The sequence below is a fragment of the Amblyomma americanum genome, chromosome 1 (genome assembly GCF_052857255.1).
Source record: "Amblyomma americanum isolate KBUSLIRL-KWMA chromosome 1, ASM5285725v1, whole genome shotgun sequence".
Taxonomy (NCBI): Eukaryota; Metazoa; Arthropoda; class Arachnida; order Ixodida; family Ixodidae; genus Amblyomma; species Amblyomma americanum.
The window spans coordinates 70273820-70287039 of NC_135497.1; the positions used below are offsets into that span (position 1 = coordinate 70273820).

The window sequence follows — 13220 nt, forward strand, 5'->3', positions numbered from 1 at the left end:
TTGAGGGTTCAATTTTTAGCGCCGCCTAGCGGCCAGTAAGCGCAATGTTGTGGCGATCTCGGGGCCCATTGATATCGAGGAGACGCTTCAGGCATGTTCGCAATAACTTTTTACAAAATTTGTCACAGTTGCGTAATCTGGCTCCTGATAACGCACGCGTTATTGGCGTTATTGCAACCCATGACGTCGCATTCGTTTTGAAAAAAGACGTCACGTCCGGCAGTTTTTTTTTTATTGTTGTTCGAGCCATGTTTGAGCCGAGCCGAGCATTGCTTTCAGTCGCTCTATGGCCGGTCGCCGGAAAGTGCGCGCGATCGTGTTGCACGTGAGTAATTTGTGCTTTCAATCTTTTGGTATGCACACACTGAGTGATTGCCTTTTATCTGACACTCGGCATTCCGTTGTAAACTTCCTTGCGCCCGAATATTTTGTGTTTGCAGATAGCCTAGGACTAGCACTGAGCCCGCTTGCCCGGCAGTGGACCCAAAGACCCGGAGGGAAAGACTCATCTGTTTTATCGTAAGTTCTGCTCAAAAGCTCTGTGCAGGTCTACGGAAAAGAGCAAGCGCTGAGCGTGTATTTATATCTTTTGTAAACCTAGCCAAGCGTAACTCATGGTCATGTAAAACACGCATATTTACCAGCTTTTGCGTGCTCTCGTAAAAAGGCGGGAAGCTTTTGACAACAGTTCAGTTGAACCACAACCGGTTCTATTACTAATAAAGCCAGTCGTGAGTTGAACAAACCGTTTGTGCAATTAGTTTTATACGCGGTCTGATTTTTTGTGGCCCCGCGGCTGGGAAAGTCTGTAGTGTTAATTGCACTTTACAATTGAGTGCTGCGGTTACATTTCGCTTTCTAAAACAGGTGCAAAAATTGCGGCGAGATAAGCGATTACGCTTTGGTGTCTGCAGAGAGAAACATGTTCTTCTTTTAAATTCATATTTATTTCAGAAAACAGCACTTGAAAAACTGGCAGGCAGTTTTCTGGTATGCACGGGCCTTCCCGATTCCTGCTTCGAGTCCGGCGTTCGCTTGCTGGTGCAGAGGCTGAACAAATGGGACGTTAAAATGCTGAGGCAGCAAAGGCTTTAAGGTGCCACAAGGTGAGCCCTCCACCTTCTGTGAGAATTTTAAAATGAGTGCTGTGCCACCTGCATCGAACATCGGTTTTACGTGGGGAAGGTGTTTGGACCCAGGTGGCCAACTAGCATGGAACGCATGAGGCAACTGGAAAAGCAAGCTTCCTTTTAAGGTGTCTAATCTTAAGACCTTTTTACGGCTGATGCTGTAAAGAGGCCTTAAAGAGATGAACATTGTGGACAATGTGTTTGATGTCCTTTGACTGTTTGGAAGCTTGTGAGGTGCATAAAGCTCACAAGGCACTGTTGCAGTGTGCGACAGGTCATTGTGGTGATATTAGAAGACATAGTACCGCACAATGGGACAGAGAAAAGGAGCACACAGTATAAGCGCTCGTCCTGTGTGCTCCTTTTCTTTGTCCTGATGTGCTGTGCTATGTCTTCTAATATGCTATACCAACAAGCCCAAATACCACTTTGTCAATATTGTGGTCATGATAGGCGTCTGATTTGGCTGCACTCTCTGCACTAGTTCTGTGAAGTTCCGCGGTGGTGCCTGCAGCGTCAGTTCAGACAGTTCAAGTGCAGTTTGGCACTGGCCGCTTCCAAAACGAATTGCTGAGTGCAGGCCCGATTGTCTGATAGCCTTCCTGTCGTCACGAAATTACAGCCAGCTGCATGCCGCCGACACCAACGACCTCCAAAATCCTGAAACACTTGGGAAGAATTTTCAAGCAGCAAATCGCAGAGAAGTCTTACCATGAACCTTCTCTAGGAAATTTCACAGAAAAAAAAAATCGTTGCTTGTATACACACAGGCGACTTACGAATTAGCGCTGAAATGCTGCCCATGCGACTCGACGTGACCGCTTAGGTTTTCAATATGACGCCTCAAACAGTCACTCACCTCCTCCATGTGTAGGTCGAAGAAGCAGAGAAGCTATGGCGCGTGTAATTTAATGAAATGATGACAGTTATTTGCTGAAAGGTTATGGTTTACGGGGGTTCAACGTCCCAAAGCGACTCAGGCTATGAGGGACACCGTAGTAAAGGGCTCCGGAAATTTTGACCACCTGGTGTTCTTTAAGGGAGCATAAACACCTAACTTTTGGGTGCGTGGTTTCTTCTATTTAATGTAATGACGCCACTGCAGTGGCTCAGTGGTTATGGGGCTCGGCTACTGACCCGAAGGACATGGGTTCAATCCCGGCTGCGGGTGTCGAATTTTGATGGAAGCGAAATTCTAGAGGCCTGTGTACTGTGCAATGTCAGTGCACGCTAAAGAGCCCCAGGTGGTTGAAATTTTCGGAGCCCTTCACTATAGTGTTCCTCATAGCCTGAGTCTCTTTGGGAGGTTAAACCCCCATAAACAAACCAATCTTTTTTGTAATGAAGTGTAAGGCATTATTATGCACAGATTACCATGTGGTATGCTCCTACGGCTGCTAAATAATTTATAACGGAATTTCTTTCTTGTGCTGTTTCAGTTTCAACAGCTGAACAATGACTGTGACCTTAAAGAGAGGTTGTAGGTCATGTGAGGCGTGAAAAACTGCAATGTAATTGGTGCTTCTACATTTGTTGTCATTCCTGCTCTTGAGGAAGGCTGGCTTCAGCACTGCAGTAAATTAAAACGATAAAACAGCAATTATATCGCAGTTTTTCTATGCCTCTAATGACCTAAAACCTCTCTTTGACGTCACAGCTCTCATTCGGCTGTTGAAACCAAAACAGCATGACAGAAAAATTCGATTATAAATTATTTAGTGGTCGTAGGCGAATACCACATGGTGATTCATGCATTGTAGTGCCTTCCGCATCATTATAAAGAAGAAAATATGCCACCAAAATTAGGTCTATATGCTCCCTTAACGTGCACTGACATCGCACAGTACACGGGCCCCTAGAATTTTGCCTCCATCAAAATTCTAGAGGCCCGTGTAATTTGATGTCAGTGCATGGTAAAGAACCCCAGGTGGTCGAAATTTCTAGAGCCCTTCACTGTGGCGTCCCTCATAGCCTGAGTCACTTTGGGACGTTAAACCCCCGTAAGCCATAAACCTTTCAACAAATTTCATTAAATAACTAGTGCCATACCTTCTCCGCTTCTTCAACCTACACATGGGCACCGCCATATTGCTGCACCGCAGCTGCGCTTCCATTTCGGCGAGTGCAAGCCAGCCTAGAACTCGTGCTGCACTTTTTGAACTAGTGCAGAAAGTGCAGCCAAATGGAAGAGAACTTATGATTATGTGGCTATTTCCTTTGCATTGGGTGGGCGACTGTTTGTCCTAGCCATTACATAGAAAGAAGAAACAGAAAGTAAACGTGGAAACATTCACTATTAAAACAACAGCTTTCACCTTGAAGTAACACGGTGGTTTGGGCTAGTTAGTTGCAGTTCATAATGGAGACAAGTTTCGCAGCATGAATAAAATGCACACAGAAGACAACGAACAAACAAGACAGGACTGTGCTGCTATATTGTTTTTAGCACAGTCCTGTCTTGTTTGTTCCTTGTCTTCTGTGTGTGTTTTATTCATGCTGCGAAACTTGTCTCCATTATGAGCTTTCACCTGCAGACCCCAAATGAACAAAGCCTGCCTGTATAGTGAATAAAGCAACTAGGCTGTCACAGATCTATCAAATTGCAATTTTGAAAGTGGGCCTCCTGCTGTGAAACTGGCAACGTTTGTGCCCCTAGATACAAGCAGTGGCAAGAGGCGAGAAGCCACGGACGAATGTAGGTAGGACAGGTAGCTGAACGAGGAAGTAGTTCCCATAATTGAAGAATACATGGAAAGACAAGGATGAGACATGTTTATGTTCTTCCTTCTATGTTCGTCGTTTTGTTTTCACAATTTAGGAGTAGATGTTTATTGTAGTTTTACTCATTGAGGAAAATGGGAGGGGGTTGTTCATCTTGAAACATGTGGCCCAAAAGACAGAGCACAGGAGTGACTCTCACAACATTAGTGTTTGCGTTTTGTTCCTACTGTTCTGTGTGCTTGCACCCCTTGCCCCCAAATGAGGCATTGACATGATCTTACATGGTGCTATGCTGGTAAAGGATGTGTGGTGCATGCATATTGGTGTGTGGCATTCAGATTCAAGCACCAACACACGGCTTCTAGTGCAGTAGGAATTATGGGAGCAAAGGAACCTCAAAGATGTAGATGAGTTGTTTAGCTCTTCAGTTTGCCTGTTCTGAAAAATTCTGTGACAGGAGGCTTTAATACATGTCAGCCCACCCCTCATGTAATACTCCCTTGTGGGCCTTTGAGGTACAAATAAAGAAAGAAAAGTAGTGCCCTTTCAAACAGTATAATTTGCAACTTTGGTGCAAGATTTTCGGTGGCCCTTTCAGGGAGTGTTTGCCCAGAGCTTGTAGTGATTGCTTAATGTCACTTGGTCCCAAGAACCAGACAGCTAACCAATTGCCCTTGTGCCTCTTGATAAGGAAATCTGAGAGGTCAAAATGACAATTTATCATGGCTGTGAACAGTAATGAGCTGGATGCATTGCCGAAGAGAACCGAGGTCATCTACTTGACAGTGGTAAGAATTTTGGATTGGTTAGAGCATAAATAGCTTAACATCATCTTCCATATCTTAATAGATGTGGCGTTGTTGGCATGTGTAATTAAAAATTTGTTTCGATGTGTGTGGCTGGTGAGCTGTCAGCTCGGGCATGACAAAGTTGTAAGATCAACCAGAAATACCTGTGCTGTTTGAGCTCAGGGTAAGAGCTTTGAGCAAGGCCACTGCACTATGTCCTTGTTGCACATTTGGCTTTCGTGTTGCTCCAACTTCCTCCTTCCCCCACCTCTGTTAGTAATGTCGCCATGGGGCCGAGTGAAAGTGGTGTGGTGTAATTGCAGTGGCATGGCCATAAGGTCCATCCGAACAGCACTGCGTAAGGCTTGTTTGCTGGATTGGCCCCGCAGTCAGAACTGAGGTGAGTTATGAGTGGGCCACTGTGGAAAAAGACAGTAGAGCAGCAAAAAACATGCCACGAAGGGTGGAGAGCTATAGTTTGGAGGCAACCTTTGATGCCTGTGTTACCATTGTGGTCAAAGTAATCTGTGAGACAATCAACGGCAGCACCTGTTCTGAACGCATCGCGTAGCAATAGATCAGAACTTCAATTTTATAGTTGGCTCATGGGCCTTACTGCAGGAGGTGTATGAATCGGTTCAGATTTCACATTGAGACACATCAAATTCAGCAACCTTAGTACTCACAGGTACAGTAAAACCTCGTTAAGACGTACCTCGTGGCACTGCGGAAAAAACTATGTGCAAAGCAGCAATATTGTCACGAAGACGACGAAGCTGGCAGTGGTGCGGGAACGGAAAGGTCGCATTATAGGCAAGTGGCCATTAAAATCATCTCACTGCCATCATTCATCGCAGCTTATTATTCGGCTGGTCGCCACGTAACAGTTGGTGTGAGATGCGGGGTATCATCCTCATCATGGTCCTGGAGCTTTGGAGTCCTCCGCCTGCCATGATCGTCGGCCGTGTGCACCTGGTTCGCCCCGCCCAGCTGTGCCCCAGACCACCGGACCTGAACTGACCTCGCCGCTCACCCCTGCCCCGTCCCCCACCCTGGCCACATGACATGTTAACATGACTACGCTGGGGCGACCCGAGACGCCACCCACACGTGAGGACACCGCCCCCCTGCCCATGCCATTCGGTGCGTCCAAGGCCTTCAGCCGTCGGCTCCTGGCGACCTGTGACCCGGAAGCTTCGTGGACCAGGATTCATTCACACATATCTTTCATCGTGGCGGTGAGCACTTCCCCCCATGCCATTTCTGTTGTACCGTCCTCTGAACCCATCTCCACTGAGCGCGTTTCTCCGTTGTTGTCTTCTTCTATTCACTATCAGGACGATCGCTTGGCAGCCCCGGGTAGTGTCACGAAAATGACAAAGCTGGCAGTGGCACGGGAACAAAAAGGTCGCGCTATAGGCGAGCAGCCATTAAAATCATCTCACTGCCATCGTTCATCGCCTCTTATTATTCGGCTGGTCGCCACGTAACAATATGCCCAAACTGAAAGCAGCCTGAGTATATCCGTTGACCTGGTAAAAGATGATACGTGAGGCATTTCAAAGAATGCGCAGGTGAAACCTTTTAATCGCATGGCTACTATCACAGCCTCGAAGGCATATAAGCCAGGTCCAGTGTCCCAGCTGCTCTATTAATGCGCAGGCGAAACCTTTTAATCACATAGCTACGAGTGCAGCCTCGAAGGCATGTAAGCCAGGTCCCGTGTCCCAGCTGCTCTATTAAGCTGTATTTGAGTTAACAAGCAAGTGTCTAGCACGCATGCGGTTTTTTCCAACAGTACGGGTTTAGCTGTCTTCAGCTTCCATGTAGGCGTTACTTTCATTGGATGGCGTTTTGCCACTGATGGAAGCAACAGTGTCAATACCAAACTGGGCTGAAGAAGTCTTGGACTGCAGTGTCTAATACATCACCAATCATGCAGAAAAATGAGTGTCTACAATGCCTCCTCTGCAACAGAATACCTCCTGTAATCCTGTAAACAGGAGGTAGTTAGGAGTACCTGCTATATTCCGAGGCCTGGATTGGGAACAGTTGGGGATAAGAGTTAATGGAGAACACCTTAGTAATCTGCGATTCGCAGGAGATATCGCTAAGTCGCTCAAGAGATCAACTGCAAAGCAAGATTAGCAAGATCAATGAGCAGAATGGTGGGTCTAAAGTATTAAAGGTGTATAGACACCTAACTTTTGGGTGCTTGTTTTTTGTTTGTAATGATGTGTAAGGCATTGTTATACATGGATTACCACCTGGTATTCTCCTATAACTACTAAATAATTTATAATCGCATTTCTTTCTAGTGCTGTTTCGGTCTGTTTCAACAGTCGAATGAGGACTGATGCCAACATGTGCCTACAGGTCACGTGAGGCATGAAAAAACTGCAATATAATCGCTGCTTCCACATTAGTTGTCCTTCCAGCTCTTGAGGAAGGCTGGCTTCAGCACTGCAGTAAATTATAACGATGAAGCTGCGATTATATGGGCGTTTTTCCATGCCTCACGTGACACAAAAGTACTCTTTGACGTCGTAGCCATTGTTCGGCTGTTGAAACCAAAACAGCATGAGAGAAAAATATTATAAATTATATAGCGGCCGTGGCCAAATATTACATGGTGATTCATGCGTGGTAGTATTTTCCACATCATTGTAGAGAAGAAAACATGCCACCAAAATTACGTGCCTATGCTCTCCTTTAAAGGGACACTGAGTGCTCTTCCATCTTCACTGCAGAATGTTGCGCAGTCTGTGTGGCCGTAGAAAAAATAGAAAACAAAAACAGTATTATTTACACAGATTCCCTCAGTATACTTACAGCTATGCACTCCAGAAATGCAGTCACTCCGATTCTTGGTGACATCATACACAAGATAGTAACAGCGACAGCTCGAGGACCGAGGACAAAACATAAGACTCTGCTTGGTTCCCAGTCATGTCGGCATAAGAGGCAACGAGAGGGCGGATTTCTGCTCTGCTAAAGCTCGTGGCAAGGAAATAAAAAAGTAAATATACCTTTTAAGGATTGCATGAACTTAGTACATTGTAAATTAAGAGAAAATGGCAGTCCGCATGGAATGGCGAAGTGAAAAACTACACTTGGTGAAACCGGTTTTAGGTGAATTTTAATCATATGTTAACCGGGAACGTTTTAAGGAAGTGATTTTATGCCGTCTCCAGATAGGCCACACGCACCTTACACACAACTTCCTGCTAACAAAGCAAGGCAAACCTCTTTGTTAATGCGGAGATGATCTTACTGTTAATCACATTTTATTTTCATGTGTGAAACTTGAAACACTAAGAAAAAAAGTATTTTACTCAATTTTATAATGAATGCATTCCTTTTCATCCAGCACTACTCTTAGATGATAATGCCATTGTTAACATACCTTCCATTTTCAGCTTTTTAAAAGAAGCAGGGGCACTTGAAAAACTAAATTTTGAACCACTTGTTCACTTTATTGCATGGTACATCTCAGCCAATTTCTCATTCCAGAGAAGGCTGAGGCTTTTTATTTGATTAGTGGGGCGCCTCAGGATCCTTGCCCAGCCAAGGATAGCCGCTGAGGCTACCTTACCTTCTCTGTTTTTTACCGGGCAGTTCAATATATTTAGGCCATCTACACCATCGACGATTTTTCATATTCCTAAACATTCTACAGAAAACCATTTCTATACCTTGAGCTTGGCGCATGATGGCCTTAGCTGCCTATGTGCCATAAAACACAACACACACTTTTCATCCAGTGAGAAGGAAAACAGCTGTTGAAATTCCTGCACAGATTCCTAGTTGAAATGTGCCAGCATCTGTGGGTCCGTTACGGCCAGGGATTCCAGTGTGGTGAAACCCATGCACGAGAGTTAAGTGGGCCATGTCCCGTCAAGAATGCTGCATCTGGGGCAGCATTCCATGGCTGGAGGTGTCACAAGGGAGTGTGGAAGAGGTCGTCTTGTTAATGCTCTCACTCTTGTTCTAGCTTAAGCTGCTGTTCATCGATTTTTTGTGTCATTTTATGTTTCTCAACAATGCCACATCACGTCGTATGCCTTTTCATTGTCTGAACTGTGACAAGAAGAGCATCTCCACCGCAGCCGTGGCCTCGTGCTTGTGTGCTCGCCTTGACTACAGGAGGTCGTGGTTTCGATTCTCGCGGTCTCCGGTCCACCAGCCGGTTAATCCAGTAAGAACAGGCCCTGGCCTAGTGCTCGGCTCTCGAGGGGTGGACCGCGTGGGAAGGATAGCCTGCGCCTCAAAATTTCCGTCAAATGTGGGCGCAAAATTGACCTCACGTGGTTAAAACCCGCAGTCCAAAACTCTCGCCTTGTGCCAGTTACAAAACTTCATGAAACGTTCACTTCTCTAGCCTCACGAGAGATGTGCCATAGCACTCTCCGCTCACAAACCCCCTTCGAGCAAAGTGCAGCGGTATTTGCTCGCTACTGTTGCGGCTGGCTCAGACACATCGGCAGGTGTGCATTACGGGTTATGGAAAAAATTGGCGGTGGTTTAGCTTTGCTTAAACCTGGAGTGACGCGATAGCTACAGCTGGCTGAGTGGAACTTGGTCACGTGATGAACGACGTGATCAGGCACGGCGTCGCGCTGCCAGCAGCTGCTCCGCACCACGTGACAGCATGGCGGTGCCACCATGCTAAAGGCTCGAAATGCTACTGTAGTGTAGCTATCGCTACAAAAAAGATGGGCTTCTACCGCACAAGGCGGATTTAGGGTTGCTTGATGGCGGAAATTATTTCTGATCCGTCAAGGCATCGGTTTGGTCGAAGACCCTTTTTCCAAGCACCTCACCCTAGATGAGCTGAGCGCCATGCCGGGGGAAATCTTGTACCCATTAAAAAACCAGTGGGTACCCCTGGCGGCACTTGGAATTGAACACAGCACCTCCTGAATGTGAGGCGGATGCTCTACCACAAGGCCGTGCTTCGGTGCTATGATCTTCGCCAGAAGGTCGAGAAGTGAAAAGCCGAAAGATTGTCGTTCGGCAGCTTACAAAGTCAAGCTGTCATTTTTTTTCCTGAACACAGTTGTGGCTCAGACAAATTGTACCATTCTACATGATTTCCCCTCATTCATTGCGATGCTCAATAAGCTTTAGGATGTGATAAATGATGAGGAGGAATAAAATATTTGTGTGAAATGTTTCTTTTCATCATTGCATTTCGTGGAAACATGTTTGTATTGTAATTTCAAATATCTGTTTTAATATTTGAACTACTCGAAAATAAAGCATCTCACAGTACTGGCCGGCATTTCGAAAGGCCCTGGTATGCGCAGCATGTATACGAGAGCAGACGATGCAGCGGTCCCTGTGGCACTACTTTTGGAGCCCACATGACCAGGGTTGCTGCTCTTCCTCGGGAGGGACGTCGTAACGCACCCTGACACTCAGAAACCGAAATTGCTCAGTATAAGTAATGCGATAATATTTAATGCACATATTTGAATCGCAGAGCACGTACCACGTGCCTGGTAGGAGTATGCTATGTTTGAAACTAAGAACACTCCAACCAAAAATTTGGTGTCTCCGCCCATTTAAGGTTTTGGGTTTAGCATATGGAGCTTGTGACCTCCTGTGTGCCAGTGTCAGAAGCCTTTCCGGAACTTTTTCATTGTTTGTCTTGACTATTTTCATTCATCCTTGGTCTCTGCCTTGTACACACTTCTTTTTGTGTGTGATTTCTCCGGCACATCTTTAACAATGTTCCTTTTATCCTTTTTTGAGGACCTTTCTAGTGTCCATACGCAAAGCCACTACAGGAGTGCGTGGGCTGCTGCTATAGTCTGTTGGGAGATGTCCTCATCTTTTTTTCTCTCATATGCACTCCATTTTTTGTGTATTTGTTTGTGGGCTTCTCTTAATGGTTTGTTAGTTGTGTTTTATTGTTCTGAGCTTGCATACTTTTTTTCTCTTTTCATGGCATCCAACCCTGTGTATGACTGACACTAGTGGAGAGACTGCAGCAGCCGACCTTGCATGGCGCGGCATTCTCTGGTTCCAGGCTACTGGCTCAAGATTGTGCCCACAAGTCTGCACCTTTGCCTACAAGCAGAGTCGCATTAGACCCACATTGGCCAGGGCTTCCATGCCAAACAAAGTATTCCTACCGACACGCCTTCTCAGTAATTAATGAAGCGTATGAATAAATGAGTAACAACTTCATTGGCCCTATAGAAAAAACGTGTTACAAAGCAGTTTTTTTTTTTTTTAAGACCATACCCAGCCACCACATTGTTTCCTCCGAGTAACCTACTCATCTTTGCGGTAAGTGCTTGCCGTGTGTCACATCACAGTCTGAAGTGTTGCTGCAGAACCGCATATTGCCTTCCTGTTTATGCAATTGCAGCGGAAAATTCTCCACAAAGGTTATGAGGAAAAGAAATTTCAACAACATGCTGCTTTGAGGCAACTACGAAAAGGGTGCTGAAGCCCAATGAAAATGTAAATCAGGTAATGAACAGGATGTTTGTGGGCACTGCACGTGTGTACTTTTAATGCATAGGAGGGGACAGTTTCAACTTTTTTACAGGTGGGTAGCACCTTTTCTAATTGCATCACCACTGAGTGTGGGCTGCTTGTACCGATACCACCACCTCACTCAGCACTTGAGCATTGACAGTGCTAGGGAAGCTCTTGCTGAACATTGTAATCGAGGCCCTTTGAATTGAGTATTCCTTGTAGATATTTTACAAAGGCAAGGTAACTGTCCTAACAGTGCTACTGGGATTGCAACTCGTTGCAAACGAGGCGGACTCTGTAGCACTGGCCCCTTGCTGGCAGTTTGTGAAATTGGTATTACCCGAAACTGCGCTGTAAAAGAGTATAAAGAAAACGATGTCTTCTACAGTAATTCATGCCATGCAACATGACATGGAAACCACCACTTGGCCATTTTATCCATTGCCTTCAGGTTCAAGACATCTGCCAGTTTCTGTACGGTAGCTTCAGACTGTTGCACTGGAAAACTACATTTCTCTTGAAGGCACTTTTTGAGCAGGAATTGGGTTTAACCTGGTTTTCATGATTTATGCTTCGGGTGCACAAACTGGGTAATATCAGGCTTTAACTGCTAACAAAAGGCCCTAAGTATTTGCTAAATTTGATTTATAGTCTTCTCTTACTGTTGTGAGATATCTTTCCTCAAGCAGAACAGTGGCCTTAGCTAGATGTCTGAGTGATTAATTCGCATCACCTCTTAATGTCAGATTATTTTTTTTCTTGGTTCTAACTTTTCTCAGCTGCTGAGGGTCATTATTGCCAGAGAGGTATGTAAGGTGCGTACTGTACAAAGACAAGGAAAGCGCTTAAATCAAACCTGCGGTATTTACAAACTGGCACTTCGCTGCCATCAAAATCGCATATTTCAGTGCGACAAAGCTGCCGGTAATGTAAGCGTACGCAACAGCCGTACAGCTTATTACCTGTCCTGACCGATGAAGTATGGCAATGTTTGCAGCGTGCTGCATGCAGCCAGCGTGGAGAACCACTCGTCTACTACCCCTGTCACACAGTGCTTTCGAAGTGCAGTTTCTCTCGCCAGATGCGCTCCTGTTCCTGCCACGATGTAGGACCAGTTTATTTTCGCACATGCGGGGCCGATCAGGTGCAATCTATGAGGCGCCGCTATCTACAAAACCACCGTCGCACACACGCGTCCACTCTTGGCGCTCTTGATTCAGTTCCAATAGATTGACCGAAAGTTTGAGCTATATAAAAGCGAGCACGAAACGAGAGTTCACTAGGTGAGCGTGTGTTTGAGGAAGGATCGCGCATAAAAGGTTCATTATTACTTAACGCACTGATCATATGGTGCTTGCATGCGGCACAGTGAAACGGTGATATAGATATGAGATGGAATTCCGCAGCGGGGGGGGCTCTTAAAGGGACTATGCAACGAATAAAAAGTCACTTGTAAATGTTTTCAATGCTTAGAAATAATGCTAAGAAGCATTCACACCAAGTATGAGTCTTCAGAACTGAGCCGGCAGTTTATTATGAACTTTTAAAAACAGTGTTTTTCAAAATTCGCGGGCCGTTTGGTGTGCTCGTAGTGACCGATTTTGGAACTAAAATCGGGAAAAAAGACGTCACTCTACCCATGACGTCGCCAGGCCACCACACGCTGTCATTCGCTGGAGCCACGGCTGCCACGACGTCACGGGCACACTTCCGGTAGTCGTGAAAATCGTCTGCTCGTGCCGCCGCGCGACCCTCTCGGGCAAGCGCGAGCCAGGGCATTGCCTTCATGCATATGGTTTCAATTTTCCTCTGCTGCCTCCTTCTGTCGAGAGTTCCGGAGCCACTCGCACGGCTCTTCGTGCGCACGCATACGGCTCGATGCCCATCGCGGCCGTAAAAGTGAGGAGTCGCACCTCGAGGTCCGGGTTTATTACTGCTAATTACCTCAGATGACAAGCAAAGAAACCCGACGTGTGCCACTATCCAGGGAGGCGAAGAGACCGGAGAGATGCCGCCACGCCACCGACGCTGCTGCTGGGGGGCTAGAAGCGACAACCGGAAGTTGCAAAATAAACGTCAGTGGATGACG

The 13220-nt window shown here is 46.0% G+C and overlaps 1 long non-coding RNA gene across 2 annotated transcripts; it reads left to right on the forward strand.

Moving 5' to 3' along the window:
* Nucleotides 1–256: 256 nt before the first annotated feature.
* On the forward strand, nt 257–10834 carry LOC144112978 (uncharacterized). Of its 2 annotated transcripts, none has more exons than XR_013310565.1 (5): nt 257–325; nt 441–519; nt 955–1106; nt 5497–5877; nt 10622–10834. It is a non-coding gene; the product is annotated as an uncharacterized LOC144112978 (long non-coding RNA). The 2 variants fall into 2 exon arrangements; XR_013310564.1 differs by having other exon boundaries at nt 5527–5877.
* The last annotated feature ends 2386 nt before the right edge of the window (nt 10835–13220 follow it).